Genomic DNA, 18,093 nt, shown 5'->3' with positions numbered 1-18,093 from the left:
TGAGTGAAGGTGGCGAGAGGGGTTTCGCAGGAGGTCACACTGGAGAAGTGTGTGCGGCTCCAACCTTCCACAGGTGTGGTTAAGCCTGGTAAAAGTTGCCCCAGACCTGAGACAACAAAGTCCTGCCACCTGCAAATGATGACTGATCAAATCTCCTCTTTAATGGTTGACCTGCAGCTGATAGTCAGCAAGCCAATAGTGCTCACACCAGGTTTCATAGGCATGATCCCCACCAGGCGCGTTTTACATGGGAAAAGGGTTAAACAGGTAAGGGCCTATTAAAATGGGATTATAAAGGCCAATCAGTACTGTTTAAGGGCCCTAAAGGCCAGTCCCGCCTGTTGCAGGCGGGACTGATTCAGGACCATCAGACACGCCTGGGTTAAAATGGCTAGGTGTCAGGAACCAGGCGGAGGGGGTCCCGACCTCCAGGTTCTGCGATTTTAACCCCCCACACGCCTCAAAGCCCACCTGACGGCTGAGTTAAAATTGAGCCCATGGACTCACGAGAGAGAGACATCTGATTAATAATCTTTATTTATAAACACTAATACAAACCCAGCACATCCCCGTGCTTATCAGCTTGCCGTCACTACTAATCACAAGCAATGAACTGATCGGGCCTCGTGAACTCTGTTCTTTGACCAGTCATGGTAGTGTCATCAAAAATGCTTAAGAGTTCTTTAGTGTGCTGTATGGCTAAGGTGAGCATTGTGTTAGTTTCCTATCACGTGCAGAAGTAGGTAGGATTAATATGTAAGCACGTTGGTGGTCACGCAGACCACTCCCCTGCCCCCCGCACATACTCATTAATGATATCTGTTTATTGTTCTCCAGACATTTCACATGCACGATCAACAAAGGTTGGCCCTCAGAATTTTTGCGTCCTTGTCTCTAGATATTTATTACATTGAGGCCTATTCTTCACTCACACACTCCACACCTCTTACCGGGCACTTGGGCGCCTGTCCAGCAATTAACTTTCCATTTTCATACCATCGTTCACTTAGCTTCTTCGTCTTGCATTTTTGTATGTCCAGGGTGTGGTTTAATCCAATTTAACCCTTACCACTATCACAGCCTACCTCTATGCCTACATGCTGCTGACTATTCTACCCAGCTTACTGATCCTTGCACTGGGGAGTGGATATTGCACTTGAGTTCTTATCCCAACCTTTCTGACCGTCCGTTTAACAGCAATGACGTCTTTAGCAGAGGACCAGATGGCCAAGTTACTTTCCAACTTTGGCCAGGAGTTGCAAACAAAGTACTTACCAGCTTATTGACAACGTGACTGTTGTGCCATACCATTTGCAGGTCTACTGCTATCATTTATACTGTGGAGCAGTTTCTTATATATAAAAGGGGATCATTCAGATTGGAGGACGGTATACAGTGGGGTTCCCCAGGGGTCGGTACTAGGACCACTGCTTTTCTTGGTATATATTAATGACTTGGACTTGGGTGTACAGGGCACAATTTCAAAATTTGCAGATGACACAAAACTTGGAAGTATAGTGAACAGTGAGGGGGATATTGATAGACTTCAAGAAGACATAGACAGGCTGGTGGAATGGGCGGACACGTGGCAGATGAAATTTAACACAGAAAAGTGCAAACTGATATATTTGGTAGGAAGCACGAGGAGAGGCAATATAAACTAAAGGGTACAATCCTAAAGTGGGTGGATGAACAGAGAGACCTGGGGGTATATGTGCACAAATCGTTGAAGGTGGCAGGGCAGGTTGAGAAAGTGGTTAAAAAGACATATGGGATCCTGGGCTTCATAAATAGAGGTATAGAGTACAAAAGCAAGGAAGTTATGATGAACCTGTATAAAATACTGGCTCGGCCTCAACTGGAGTATTGTGTCCAATTCTGGGCACCGCACTTTAGGAAGGCTGTGAAGGCCTTAGAGAGACTGTAGATAAGATTTACAAGAATGATTCCAGGGATGAGGGATTTCAGTTATGTGGATAGACTGGAGAAGCTGGGGTTGTTCTCCTTGGAGCAGAGAAGGTTGAGAGGAGATTTGATCGAGGTGTTCAAAATCATGAGGGGTCTAGACAGAGTAGAGAGAGAGAAACTGTTCCCGTTGGCGGAAGGGTCAAGAACCAGAGGACACAGATTTAAGGTGATTGGCAGAAGAACCAAAGGCGACATGAGGAAAAACTTCTTTACGCAGCGAGTGGTTAGGATCTGGAATGCACTGCCTGAGAGGGTGGGGGAGGCAGACTCAATTGTGGCTTTCAAAAGGGAGTTGGATAAGTACCTGAAGGAAAAAAATTTGCAGGGTCACGAGGAAAGGGCGGGGGAGCGGGACTAGCTGAAGTGCTCTTGCAGAGAGCCGGCACGGGCTCGACAGGCCGAATGGCCGCCTTCTGTGCTGTAACCATTCTATGATTCTGTAACTGAGAGCCTTATAATGAAGAAGTATGTGTAACAGGGACAGTAGGGAGGGGTGTGCAATTGGAATAGATTTGGGAGACTACACTAAAAGGTATCAAGGTGGACATACAATGGCTAACATTCAAGGAAATAATGCATCATTTGCAACAAACATATAGTCCTCTATGGCATAAAAACCCAAAAGGAAAAGTGATCCAACCATGGCTAACAAAAGAAATTAAAGTTAGTATTAAGTCAAAGGAGGAAGCTTATAAAGTTGCCAGAAAAAGCGGTCAGCCTGAGGATTGGGATCTTTTTAGAAATCAGCAAAGGGTGACCAATAAATTGATAAAAGGGAAAATGGAATATGAGCACAAATTAGCGAAAAATATAAAAATGGATTGTAAAAGCTTCTATAGGTATGTGAAAAGGAAAAGACTGGTGAAAGTAAATGTAGGTCCTTTACAGTCAGAGACAGGAGAATTTATAATGGAGAATGAGGAAATGACAGAGAAATTAAATAAATACTTTGTTTCTGTCTTCACAGAGGAAGACACAAAAAACCTCCCAGAAATACGAGAAAACCAAGGGTGTGGCGAGAATGAGGAACTTAAAGAAATTATTATTAGTACAAAAACAGTACTAGCAAAATTAATGGGAATAAAAGTCGATAAATCCCAAGGGCCGGATGACCTACATCCTAGGGTTTTGAAAGAGGTGGCCATTGGGATAGTGGACGCATTGGTTGTCATCTTCCAAAATGCTATAGATTCTGGAACGGTTCCTGCAGATTGGAGGATAGCAAATGTAACCCCACTATTTAAGAAAGGAGGGAGAGAGAAAACGGGGAACTACAGACCTGTTAGCCTCACATCAGTAGTTGGGAAAATGCTGGAATCTATTATAAAGGATGCAATAACTGGGCATTTAGAAACTAATAGTAAGATTGGGCAGAGTCAACATGGATTTATGAAAGGAAAATCTTGTTTGACAAACCTACTGGAGTTCTTTGAGGATGTAACTAGTGGAGTAGACAAAGGGGAACAGGTAGATGTGGTGTATCTGGATTTTCAGAAGGCCCCACACAAGAGGTTGGTGAACAAAATTAGGCACATGGAATTGGGGGTAATATACTAGCACGGATTGAGAATTGGTTAACAGACAGAAAAAAAAGAGTAGGGATAAATGGGTCTTTTTCAGGATGGCAGGCTGTGACTAGTGGGGTACCGTAAGGATCGGTGCTTGGGCCCCAACTATTCACAATCTATATCAATGATTTGGATGAGGGGACTAAATGTAACATTTCCAAATTTGCTGATGATACAAAGCTAGGTGGCAGTGTCAGTTGTGAAGAGGATGCGAAGAGGCTTCAAGGGGATCTCAACAGGCTCAGTGAGTGGGCGAGAACATGGCAAATGGAATATAATGTGGATAAATGTGAAGTTATCCACTTTGGTAGAAAAAACAAAAAGGCAGAGTATTTCCTAAATGGTGAAAGATTGGGGAATGCAGATGCTCAAAGGGACCTGGGTGTCCTTGTACATGAGTCACTGAAAGTGAATGTGCAGGTGCAGCAAGCCATTAGGAAGGCAAATGGTATGCTGGCCTTCATTACAAGAGGATTTGAGTACAGGAGTAAAGAAGTCTTACTCCAATTATATAGGGCCTTGGTGAGACCACACCTGGAGTACTGTGTACAATGTTGGTCTCCTTACCTAAGGAAGGATAAACTTGCCATAGAGGGAGTGCAACGAAGGTTCACGAGATTGATTCCTGGGATGGCGGGACAGTCATATGAGAAGAGATTGAGTAAACTAGGCCTGTATCCTCTTGAATTCAGAAGAATGAGAGGGGATCTCATTGAAGCATACAAAATTATTACAGGGCTTGATAGGGTGGATGCTGGGAGAATGTTTCCCTTGGCTGGGGAGTCTAGAACCAGGGGCCACAGCCTCAGGATAAAGGGTAGGCCATTCAGGACTGAGATGAGGAGAAATTTCTTCACACAGAGGGTGGTGAACCTTTGGAATTCTCTACCCCAGAGGGCTGTGGAGGCTCAGTCATTGGGTATATTCAAAACAGAAGTCGATAGATTTCTGACTAGTAAGGGCATCAAGGGATATGGCGATAGGGCCGGTGAATGGAGTTGAGGCAGAAGATCAGCCATGATCTCATTGAATGGCGGAGCAGGCTTGAAGGGCCGAATGGCCTCCTCCTGCTCCTATATCTTATGTTCTTATGTTCTTATTTATATGTGGGCGAGTTGTACTGATGGTGGGGTACATTCCCACAGAATATACTGGTTATTTTTTCCGTCCTTGGCATCTTACGCCATTTTTGTTGGTCTTGGTCTTCTCGGGCCACTCCCCTATTGCCAGGCAAAACAGGGCAGGCAAGTGAGCGGCTCCGAGGAATTCACGGACCATGTTCCATAGCTGGCTGTTGCTAGGCGTGTGAGCAGCCCTGGTTAGTTCATTGTCTCTTTTTCTTCCCTTCCTTGCAGCACCCCCCCCCCTCCCCCCCCGATCTCCATACACCCCTTGGCTCTGCCCCCTGATGACCTGGCTACGGTTGAGGTGAACTCACAACGGAGGGTTTGCATAAGCCTGCATCATGCCACGCCTTAGCACAGCATGCGGGCGCTGCTCGCTTCCTTGCTGTTTTGTAGCCTGTTTCAATATCTCGCGATTCTGATTTTTGACACAATCATTCCTTCATGCCACAAAACCACACCTCTGAAATACCTCCTTCTGTTTGATAACCCTCCTGTGAAGCGCCTTGGGATGTTTTACTATGTTAAAGGCGCTATATAAATACAAGTTATTGTTGTTGCTGTTCTCCACTGATAATCAGCACGTGTGCACTTCAAGCAGAAGTTATTGGATTGCGATCAGAAGCAAGAACTCTGACTGATTCCCCTCCCTAGTCAGGGGACGACAAGCCAATAACAACAGAAAATGCTGGAAGCACTCAGCAAGCCAGGCAGCATCTGTGGAGAGGGAAATGGTGTTAGAGAAATTGACAGGACTGAAGGCCGATAATTCCCCAGGGCCTGATAATCTACATCCTAGGGTACTTAAGGAAGTGGCCCTAGAAATAGTAGATGCATTGCTGGCCATCTTCCAAAATTCTATAGACTCTGGAATAGTTCCCATGGATTGGAGGGTAGCTAATGTAACCCCACTATTCAAAAAAGGTGGTAGAGAGAAAACGGGGAATTATAGACCAGTAAGCCTGACATCGGTAGTGGGGAAAATGCTAGAGTCCATTATAAAAGATGTAATAGCAGAGCACTTGGAAAACAGTGACAGGATTGGACAAAGTCAACATGGATTTACAAAAGGTAAATCGTGCTTGACTAATCCACTGGAATTATTTGAGGATGTAACTGGTAAAATAGATAAGGGAGAACCAGTGGATGTGGTGTATTTGGACTTTCAGAAGGTTTTTGATAAGGTCCCGCATAAGAGATTAGCGTGTAAAGTTAAGGCACATGGGATTGGGGGCAAGGTACTGACTTGGATAGAGAACTGGTTGGCAGACAGGAAGCAAAGAGTTGGAATAAACGGGTCATTTTCCGATTGGCTAGTGGGGTACCGCAGGGCTCGGTCCTAGGACCCCAGCTATTCACAATATATATTAATGATCTAGATGAGGGAACTAAATGTAATATCTCCAAGTTTGCAGACGACACAAAGCTGGGTGGGCGTGTGTGCTGTGAGGAGGATGCCGAGAAACTCCAGTATGATTTGGACAGGTTGGGTGATTGGGCAGATGCATGGCAGATGCAGTATAATGTGGATAAATGTGAGGTTATCCACTTTGGTGGCAAAAACAGGAAGGCAGATTATTATCTGAATGGCAATAGATTGGGAGAAGGGGAAGTGCAACGAGACCTGGGCGTCCTTGTGCACCAGTTGCTGAAGGTAAGCATGCAGGTGCAGCAGGCGGTTAAGAAGGCAAATGGTATGTTCGCCTTCGTAGCAAGAGGGTTCGAGTACAGGAACAAGGATGTCTTGCTGCAGTTGTACAGGGCCTTGGTGAGACCACACCTTGAGTATTGTGTGCAGTTTTGGCCGCCTTATCTGAGGAAGGATGTTCTTGCCATGGAGGGAGTGCAGTGAAGATTCACCAGGCTGATACCTGGGATGGCAGGAATGACGTATGAGGAGAGATTGGGTCGATTGGGCTTATACTCGCTGGAGTTTAGGAGAATGAGAGGGGATCTCATTGAAACTTATAAAATTCTAACAAGACTAGACAGACTTGATGCAGGAAGGATGTTCCCGATGGCGGGGGAGTCCAGAACCAGGGGTCACAGTCTAAGGATAAGAGGTAAGCCATTTAGGACAGAGATGAGGAGGAATTTCTTCAACCAAAGAGTGGTGAACCTGTGGAATTCTCTACCACAGAAGGCAGTTGAGGCCAATTCATTAAATATATTCAAGAAGGAGTTGGATATATTTCTTAAGGCTAAAGGGATCAAGGGATATGGGGAGAAGGCAGGGACAGGGTACTGAATTTGGATGATCAGCCATGATCTCATTGAATGGCGGAGCAGGCTCGAGGGGCCGAATGGCCTACTCCTGCTCCTATCTTCTATGTTTCTATGGTTCTATGTTTCTATGTAAACAGAGTTAACGTTTCAGGTCTGGGACCCTTCATCAGAACTGGAAAAAGCTGGAGATGTAACAGATTTTAAACAGGTGCAGAGGCAGGGAGAGATGCAGGGGGTTGGTGGGTGGGAGGGGAGGAAGGAACTGAAGGAATATTCTTGGCTAAGGTCGGAGGCAGGAAAGATAAAATGTTGCAAATGGGGATGGAAAAATCATACAGCCTGAAGAATGGGGGCAGGGGTTATAGTCTGAAGTTGTTGAACTCAATGTTGAGTCCAGAAGGCTATAAAGTGCCTCATCGAAAGATGAGGTGCTGTTCCTCGAGCTTACAATGAGCTTCATTGGAACAATGTAATAGACCGAGGACAGAGAGATGAGAGTGGGAATGGAGGGAAGAATTAAAGTGACAGGCAACCGGAAGCTCGGGGTCACCCTTACGGACTGAACGGAGGTGTTCCGCAAAGCGGTCGCCCAATCTGCGTTTGGTCTCCCCAATGTAGAGGAGACCGCATCGTGAGCAGCGAGTACAGTGTACAAAGCCAATGTTAGCTGTCCCACTGCCGCTTCAGCTGACGTCAACTAACTCTGCACAGAGCAGGCATCAAACCTGGGGACCTTCCTGGTTGCTATTTACATCTGATGAACTACTCCTACGCCTTTGCCAACATTGTTCTTGAATTGGCTAGTAAGAGACCTGTGACATTGGTAGGGGTGATTCAACCAGTTTCCTCAGCCTGTGAGGAAATGCCCTCACCTGACCTGATGACACATCTGAATTCAGGAACTCGCTGTGGAAGGAACTGTGTGCGTAGGTGATATTTCAAAGGCACATTTTATTTTTAGAATTAAGTCTTTCTGGTTGAAGTCAATTGAGCTGGCAGCTTCAGGAGAGGAGAGTGCAAGTGGAGAGAAAATGAGGGCGGAAAAAACAACAACCCTCCTTTGTGTATATATATATAGATATAGTGACTGCTCTGTGGGATAGAGAAGAGCTGCAATAGGCCTGCAAACAGTAAGACGTAACAGGAAAGCGGATGAGGAAACTGTGACACAGTCAGAGGTGGAGGGATAAATGCACTGATGTTGCGAGCAAGCTGCTGAGGTCCTTAGTTTTCAGCTCCTGACCAAAGTTGGAAAAGTAACTTGCGCCTGGGCTAGTTGGTAAATGAAAGTTCTCAGCCCTGCTTGGTCCCATCTTTAAAGTGCTATTGCTATTAATTGGGAGTATTACAGTGTTGGGGGGGTGGGGGGGATAAGAAAGTGCTGTGGCCATCACTGGCAGGATTTCAACACTTTCTTACACTATTTTGTTTTCCTTGGAACTTCGCATTTGTCAAAACACAAAGCTGCATGTGTGAGCAGCTCATTGACGCAGTCCTGTGCTATTGCTGCTCACATACCTTTGTATTTTCTGAAGTATAGGGCCACTCAAACACAACCATCATTAGTTTTTCATTTAATTTACTTTTTGAAAATATCTTATTGGCTAGCCTTATGTCATGTTTCTGCTTATAGCAGTGTGGTTGTTTGGAGGTCGTTCTACAATTAACATAGTTGCTGCGAGTTTGAATTTTCCACATTGAATTAAGACTTTATGCTCCCACATTACTGCATTTAATTGTTTCTTAAATGATTCCAAGGTTTTCGCCTCCATGCTCTATCTGGAAGCCTACTCCAAGCGTTGATCACTTTGTGTAATGAATTTCCTGATACTAGTCCTAAATTTACCTTTCACTAGTTTGAACTTGTGTCCCCTTGTTGTACTCTCATGGTTTAACTTATAGGAATATTCTTGATTGACCTTTTCCATTCCAATAATTATCTATTATACCCTGCATCCTAGGGTTTTGAAACTACATTAAAAGATATGATGGTAGAGAAGCAATGGCTAGCATTTAAAGAATTAATACATCATTTACAACAAATACACATTCCTTTAAGGCACAAAAACCCCACAGGAAAAGTGGTCCAACCTTGGCTGACAAGAGAAGCTAAAGATAGTATTAGATCAAAGGAAGAGACTTATAATGTTGTCAAAAAGAATAGTAAGCCTGAGGATTGGGAGGATTTTAGAATTCAGCAAAGGAGGATCAAGAAATTGATAAAGAAAGGGAAAATAGAATGAGAGTAAACTAGCGATAGACATAAAAACAGTTTGTAAAATCTTCTATAGGTATGTAAAAAGGAAAAAATTAGCGAAAGTAAATGTGGGTTCCTTACAGGCCGAGACAGGAGAAATTATAATGGGGAATAAGGAAATGGCAGAGAAATTAAACAAATACTTTGGGGGCGATTTTGCCAGCCCTGGGAAGGTGGGTTTGGAGGCGGGACTGCCTGGAAACTGGCAGAATCTGGGGCCGGGTGCCCATCCCGCCCCCGACCCGTCTCCGTGCCATCTTCCCGGGAGGCGGGTAGCTGACCCGCGCCGGGTCCCGTCTCCTCGAGGCGGGAAGGGGACTACAGCCACTTAACTGCCTGTTAACAGGTAGTTAACAGGCAGTTAAGAGGATTATCCCCATTTTTCCAACAGAGGCGCGGGCTTCCCGATGTCGGGAAACCCCGCCAGGGTTACCGAGGCGAGCAGTGGGTCGGAGGGGTGCAAAAGTGTACTATGAAGGTAAGTGATGGGTGCAAGTGTGGAGAGGTAAGTATGTGAGGTGAGTGAAAAGTGATGGAAAATGATTACATAAGAACATAAGAAATAGGAGCAGGAATAGGCCACTTGGCCCCTCGAGCCTGCTCCGCCATTCAATAAGATCATGGCTGATCTTGGGCTCAAACCCACTTCCCTGCCTGCTCCCGATAACCCTTCACTCCCTTATCTTGCAAAAATCTGTCTATCTCCACCTTAAATGTATTTAATGACCCAGCCTCCACGGCTCTCTGGGGCAGAGAATTCCACAGATTTACGACCCTCTGAGAGAAGAAATTCCTCCTCATCTCAGTTCTAAAAGGGCGACCCTTTATTCTGAAACTGTGCCCCCGAGTTCTAGATTTCCCCACAAGGGGAAACATCCTCTCTGCATCTACCTTGTCGAGCCCCCTCAGTATCTTACATGTTTCAATAAGATCATCTCTCATTCTTCTAAATTCCAATGAGTATAGGCCGAACCTGCTCAACCTTTCCTCATAAGTCAACCCCCTCATCTCTGGAATTAACCTAGTGAATCGTCTCTGAACTGCCTCCAATGCAAGTATATCCTTCTTTAAATAAGGAGACCAAAACTGTACGCAGTACTCAAGGTGTGGTCTCACCAATACCCTGTACAGCAGGACTTCCCTACTTTTATACTCTAACCCCCTTGCAATAAAGACCAACATTCCATTTGCCTTTTTGATTACTTGCTGTACCTGCATGCTCACTTTTTGTGTTTCATGCACAAGGACCCCCAGGTCCCTCTGAACTGTAGCATTTTGTAATCTCTCTCCATTTAAATAATAGTTTGCTTTTTTATTTTTCCTGCCAAAATGGATAACCTCGCACTTTCCCACATTATACTCCATCTGCCAAATGTTTGCCCACTCACTTAGCCTGTCTATATCCCTTTGCAAATTCTTTGAGTCCTCTGCACAACTTGCTTTCCCACCCATCTTTATATCATCAGCAAACTTGGCTACATTACACTCGCTCCCTTCATCCAAGTCATTAATGTAGATTGTAAATAGTTGAGGCCCGAGCACCGATCCCTGTGGCACCCCACTAGTTACCGTTTGCCAACTGGAAAATGACCCATTTATCCCGACTCTCTGCTTTCTGTTAGTTGCCAATTCTCTATCCATGCTAATATATTACCCCCAACTCCGTGAGCTCTTATCTTATGCAGTAACCTTTTATGTGGCACCTTATCGAATGTCTTCTGGAAATCCAAATACACCACATCCACTGGTTCACCTTTGTCCACCCTGCTCGTTACATCCTCAAAGAACTCCAGCAAATTTGTTAAACATGATTTCCCTTTCATAAAACCATGCTGACTCTGCTTGACTGCATTATGATTTTCCAAATGCCCTGCTACTGCTTCCTTAATGAAGGACTCCAGCATTTTCCCAACGACAGATGTTAGGCTAACTGGTCTATAGTTCCCTGCTTTCTGTCTCCCTCCTTTCTTAAATAGGAGTGTTACATTTGCAGTTCTCCAATCCAGTGGGAACTCTCCAGAGTCCAGGGAATTTTGGTATATTGCAACCAATGCGTCCACTATCTCTGCAGCCACTTCTTTTAAGACCCTGGGATGCAGGCCATCAGGTCCAGGGGACTTGTCGTCTTTTAGTCCCATTATTTTACCAAGTACTATTTACTTAGTGATAGTGATTGTCTTCCCCCTCCTTGTGGCCCCTTGATTATCCATTATTGGGATGTTGTTAGTGTCTCCTACCATGAAGACAGATACAAAATATTTGTTCAGAGTCTCTGCCATTTCCCCGTTCCCCATTATTAATTCCTCAGTCTCATCCTCTAAGGGACCAACGTTTACTTTAGCTACTCTCTTCCTTTTTATATACCTGTAGAAGCTCTTACTATCTGTTTTAATATTTCTTGCCAGTTTACTCACATAATTCATCTTCTCTCTCATTATTTTTTTAGTCATCCTTTGCTGGTTTTTAGAAATTTCCCAATCCTCTGGTCTCCCACCAATCTTGACAACATTGTATGCCTTTGTTTTCAATTTGATACCATCCTTTACTTCCTTAGTTAGCCACAGATGGTGCTCCCTTCTCTTAAAATCTTTCTTTCTCACTGGAATATATTTTTGTTGAGAGTTATGATATATCTCCTTAAATGTCCACCACTGCATTTCAACCATCTTACCCTTTAATTTATTTTTCCAGTCCACTTTAGCCAGTTCTGCCATCATGCCATTGTACAGGAAACTCTTTCTTTATCCGGCACCGGCATGGTGCTGGTTTATCAAAAAGTCCGGATTACAGAGAGTTATAGTTAAAAGGTACGAGAGCTCCGTACACAGTAACAAATCCAGGCTTCCCTGTTGCTTAGCAACAGGTGCAAGAAGCCAGGCCACAGACCAAGCGTCCTTGTTGCTTAGCAACAAGTGCAGGAACCCCCGATTACACAGCCAAGAATCAAGGAACGGCCACTAATATGAAGAAAAACTTAACTGAACCTACTCCTGAATTTTGCCGGTTAACCGAGATTTCCGGTTGTTTGGGTGCCGGTAAATCGAGAGTTTCCTGTAATTGCCTTTGTTTAAGATCAGAACACTGGTTTGAGATACAACTTCCTCACCCTCCAACTGAATTTGAAATTCAACCATGCTATGATCACTCTTTCCTAGAGGATCCTTTACTATGAGATCATTTATTAATTCTGTCTCATTACACAGTACCAGATCCAAGATAACCTGCTCCCTGGTTGGTTCCATTACATACTGTTCTAGGAAACCATACCGGATGCACTCTATGAACTCCTCCTCAAGGCTACCATGGCCAATTTGATTTGTCCAATCAATATGGAGATTAAAATCACCTATGATTATTACCGTACCTTTTTTACAGGCCTCCATTATTTGTTGATTTATACTCTGTCCAACAGTATTGCTACTGTCCGGGGGCCTGTAGACTACGCCCACCAGAGACTTTTTCCCCTTATTATTTTTTATCTCCACCCAAACCGATTCTACATCTTGATCTACTGAGCCAATATCATTTCTCACCACTGCACTGATCCCATCCTTTACCAACAAAGCCACCCCACCTCCCTTTCCTTTCTGTCTATCCTTCCGAATTGTCAAATACCCTGGAATATTCAGTTCCCAGCCCTGATCACCTTGCAACCACGTCCCTGTAATGGCGATTAGATCATACCCATTTGTATCTATTTGTGCCGTTAACTCATCTATCTTGTTACGAATGCTGTGTGCATTCAGATATAGAGCTTTTAACTTTGTCTTTTTACCATTTCTCCTTGTTTTGGCCCCATTTTCTGTTGCACTCTTATTTTTAAACATTCTGTCCCTTCCTGTCACACTCTGGTTATTATTTCCCCCATTTCTATCCTACTCTATTGCTTTCTCATTTCTCATTGACTTTTTAAATTCCCGCTCACCTGGATCCTCCCAGCCACTATTTAGTTTAAAGCCCTCTCTACAGCCCTAGTTATTCAATTTGCCAGGACTCTAGCCCCAGCATGGTTCAAGTGAAGCCCGTCCAAACGGAACAGCTCCCTCTTATCCCAGTACCGGTGCCAGTGCCCCACAAATTTAAACCTTTGTTTCTTCCTGCAGGCTTCAACAGTTGGGGATGCGGAGAGTCTCGCATCTCACCAGCAGAGATGACAGATGGCTGCTGCATTCTCCAATGCAACAGCCATCTAATTTCTGCTCACAAAAGAGGTTTGATGAGTCTTGAATACAAGGACTCATCAAACAACAGAGAATGTCAGTGTTTGACAGCTTCACAGAGCTGTCAAACGATGACAATTCATCTGTCAAAAATTTTTGACAGATGAAACGTCATACGCTGACGTCCTCTGTAACCGGCTTCCCCTTAATTGGCCTGCTAAGTCCGCTGGGCGGGCTCAACAAGGTCAATCAAGGGAAAATAGCGTGGGGTGGCCACAAGTCAATGGAGGCGGGACATCGACCCGCCAAGCAGCAATCCAGCCTCCATGACGGTAGAGAAGCAATGGCTAGCAATTAAAGAATTAATACATAATTTACAACAAATATACATTCCTTTAAGGCACAAAAACCCCACAGGAAAAGTGGTCCAAAAGTGGGCTAACAAGAGAAGTTAAAGATAGTATTAGATCAAAGGAAGAGGCTTATAATGTTGCCATAAAGAGCAGTAAGCCTGAGCATTGGGAGGATTTTGGAATTCAGCAAAGGAGGACCAGGAAATTGATAAAGAAAGGGAAAATAGAATGAGAGTAAACTAACAAGAGACATAAAAACAGACTGTAAAAGCTTCTATAGGTATGTAAAAAGGAAAAGATTAGCGAAAGTACATGTGGGTCCCTTACAGGCTGAGGCAGGAGAAATTATAACGGGGAATAAGGAAATGGCCGAAAAATTAAACAAATACTTTGGGCTAGATTTTCGGGGAGCCGTCAGGCGGGGTTTCAGGCGTGTGGGGGGGGGGGGGGAAATCCTGAATTTGGGGGTCCCGACACCATCCCACCCAAAACCCCGCCCCACGTAAGTTTCAGGGGCGGCGGGTACCCGCCCCGCACTGGGACCCGCCGAAACCAGGCGGGAAGGGATTAGTGCCAATTAACTGCCTGTTAACAGGTAGTTAACAGGCAGTTTTTAGCCTAATCCCTATTTTGAGGGGTTTCATGTGGGTTTCCCGACGGCTCCAAACCACGCCAGGTTAGAGCAGGTGGGCCGTCGGGTTGAAGGAGTTGGAGGGGTCGCGATGTTGGCTCTCAGGTGAGTGATGGGTGCATGAGTGTAAAGGTAAGTGTCTAGAGTGTGTAAAGAACTTTTACTTACCTGTACTTACCTTCACAGCCTTTCTTCCTGTAGCCGTCGGGAGCGCATCACTCAGCCGGTATTTAAAGCTGAACGGCTGCGATCTGTGAAAAGTGACAGCCTTCAGCTTTGAGTGCCGGTAAGAGTTCTAACTGAGTCTGTGCAGAATGACTCATGTCAGAACTCAGACTGTCAGTGTTTGACAGCTTCAAACAGCTCTTGAAAGATGAAATTGCAGTCTGTGACGTCACCTGTTGCCGGGTGGCCCTTAATTGGCCTGCTGAGCTCGCTGGGCGGGCTCAACAAGGTCAATCAAGGGAAAATCGCACGGATTGGCCGGACGTTGAAGTAGGCGGGTCAAAAACCTGAAAGGGGAAGTCCCGCCTTCTTCCCGACAGGTTCGGGAAAATCTACCCCTTTGTGTCTGTCTTCACGGAAGAAGACGCAAATAACTTACCGGAAATAGTGGAGAACCAAGGGCCTAGCAAGAATGAGGAACTGAAAGAAATTAGTAATAGTAAAAAAATAGAACTGGAGAAATTAATGGGACTGAAAGCCGATAAATCCCCTGGACCTGATGGCCTACATCCTAGGGTTTTGAAAGAAGTGGCTACAGAGATAGTGGATGCATTGGTTGTCATCTTCCAAAATTCCATAGATTCTAGAACAGTTCCTGCGGATTGGAAGGTGGCAAATGTAACCCCACTATTTAAAAAAGGAGGGAGAGAGAAAACGGGGAACTACAGGCCAGTTAGCCTGACATCAGTAGTAGGGAAAAATGCTAGAATCTATTATTAAGGACGTGGTAACAGGGCACTTAGAAAATAATAATAGAATTGGGCAGAGTCAACACGGATTTATGAAATGAAAATTGGGTTTGACGAATCTGTTCGAGTTTTCTGAGATTGTAACTAACAGAATAGATAAGGGGGAACCAGTGGATGTGGTGTATTTGGATTTTTAGAAGGCATTCGATAAGGTGCCACACAAGAGGTTATTAAACAAAATTAGAGCTCATGGGATTGGGGGTAATATACTAGCATGGATTGAGGATTGGTTAATGCACAGAAAACAGAGAGTAGGAATAAACAGGTCATTTTCGGGTTGGCAGGCTGTAACTAGTGGGGTACCGCACGGATCAGTGCTTGGGCCTCAGCTATTCACAATCTATATCAATGATTTTGGATGAGGGGACTAAATGTAATATATCCAAGTTTGCTGATGATACAAAGCTGGGTGAAAATGTAAGTTGTGAGGAAGTTGCAAAGAGGCTTCAAGGGGGCATTGACGGACAAAGCGAGTAGGCAAGAACATGGCAATTGGAATATAATGTGGAGAAATGTGAAGTTATCCACTTCGGTAGGAAAAATAGAAAAGCAGAGTATTTTTTAAATGGTGAGGGATTGGGAAATGTTGGTGTTCAGAGGGACCTGGGTGTCCTTGTACACGAATCACTGAAAGTTAACATGCAGGTACAGCCAGCAATTAGGAAAGAAAATGGTATGTTGGCCTTTATTACAAGAGGATTTGAGTATAAGAGTAAAGACGTCTTACTGCAATTCTATAGGGCCCTGGTGAGACCACACCTGGAGTATTGTGTACAGTTTTGGTCTCCTTACCTAAGGAAGGATATACTTGCCATAGAGGGCGTGCAATGAAGGTTCACCAGACTGGTTCCTGGGATGGGGGGATTGTCCTATGAGGACAGATTGAATAGACTAGGCCTATATTCTCTAGAATTTAGAAGAATTGTTGTGTATGTAATATGTGTGCTACTTTGAACCTATGGACAGGACTGCACTACTTGTTGGGCGTAGTGATATGCAGTACCACTCCTGGCCATAGGGGTATAAATAGTACTGTGGGTACTGATCCCCCTCAGTTCCCGCCTGTGGGCATGAAGTAAAGACCTATGTATAGTCCCTACCTCCAACCAGTAAAGACCTGTTTGAGTTATACGTTTAAGTCTTTGTGTTAATTGTTCAATACAATACACATACTTAACACTGGCGACGAGTCAGGTTCTTACCCTGCGGCAGTTGAAGAGAGGTTTCAAACATCACCACCCCACTAGAAGCGACAGGCTTTAGGACTCTGAAGCCTCCATCAGCGACTGAGCACTGGAGTGCAGCAAACATCCTGACAGCTTCCAGCGACTGACAGAAGTCTTTCTGCAGTTTCCTTGTTCAACCTAGGTGGTGGGGTAAGCCGTGCAGTGTTGGCTGCAAAGACAGGGCTGGGGAAGTCGCAATCCCTGATAAGAGCCGCGGTGAAACGCGCGAGCGGGTAAGCCAGAGGCCGGGAGCCGCTTCAAGTGCGAGGCGCAGCGCGGGCCAGCGATCGGAACCAAAGATAAGGGCTGAAGGGACCGCCAAGCGCGGGAAAACCGCCATTTTGTGGGCGGAGGACGACGGCAAGAGCGGGAAGCCGCCATCTTTGATAACAAGTAAACAAAATAAAATCTGAGAAATTGCAAATCTACAATGCCTAAACACGGGAATATTAGCACCTTTGATAGTGACCTCGAAGATTGGGCCATATATGTTGAAAGAGTAAAAAATTATTGTAAGGCCAATAAAATTCATGACCAAGATAAAGCTCTAACATTATTAAATTTAATGGGTGCGAAGACATACGGGCAATTGAAACACCTGTTATCACCAGATGAACCGGCGGATAAGACGTTCGATGAGATTGTTACTGTCCTGAAAGATCATCTAAACCCCACGCCGCTGATGCTAGCGGAACGATTTAAATTTTACGACAGAAGGCAGCTACAGCATGAAAGCAATGCTGATTATTTGCTGGAATTACGTAAATTAGCGAAATATTGCCAGTTTGGAACGGGACTGACAGAGGCACTTCGAGACAAATTTGTGTGTGGTTTATTTAAACAGGATACACAAAAGCGACTGCTCGAGGAGAATGAGCTGACGCTTGAGAAGGCGGTCACTATGGCAGCAGCACACGAAGCCGCAGCGAGAGGCACAGCAGTAATGCAGCTACGGTCACCGGAGCTCAGTGCACACAAATTGGGTGTGAGTTCTGGCAAATGTTATCGTTGTGGAAAGACAACGCATGATCAGAACCAGTGTTGGTTTAAAAACCAAGAATGTAGAACTTGTGGTAGGCTTGGACATATAGCTAGAGTATGCAGGTCAGGGAAGAAGACCAGCAACAAGAAGTCACCGCAAGGAAAATACGCAAAGGTACACAAGGTGACCGAACAGGAGTCCGATTCAGATGCTAGCAGTAATGAACTGGCTAGCTTAAGCTGTAATGAACTGGCTAGCTTAAGAGTACTCAACGCTGGTAAGGGTGCAGACCTCCAGACAATTTGGGTCACTCTTCAGATAGAAGGAGTCCAAGTAAAACTGGAATTGGACACTGGATCGGCATTGACGGTCATAAATAAGAAAGATTACGGAAAGTTATTCCAACATATTCCCCTACAGGATACGGGGATTATATTGAAAACATACACGGGGCAAAGAGTGTACCCCATCGGGAAAATAGAGGTTGCAGTGGTCCACAAGGGCGAAGACAGTCAAATAATGGACTTATATGTGATATCTGAAGGAGGTTCTCCACTACTAGGACGGGAGTGGATTAGGAAAATGAATATGGACTGGCATTTCCTACAAACAATAACGAGTGAG

The sequence above is a fragment of the Somniosus microcephalus genome, chromosome 33 (assembly GCF_052327205.1).
Source record: "Somniosus microcephalus isolate GS21.2 chromosome 33, FLI_Smic_1.0, whole genome shotgun sequence".
Classification (NCBI taxonomy): domain Eukaryota; kingdom Metazoa; phylum Chordata; class Chondrichthyes; order Squaliformes; family Somniosidae; genus Somniosus; species Somniosus microcephalus.
Note: the sequence above shows the minus strand (reverse complement) of the source record.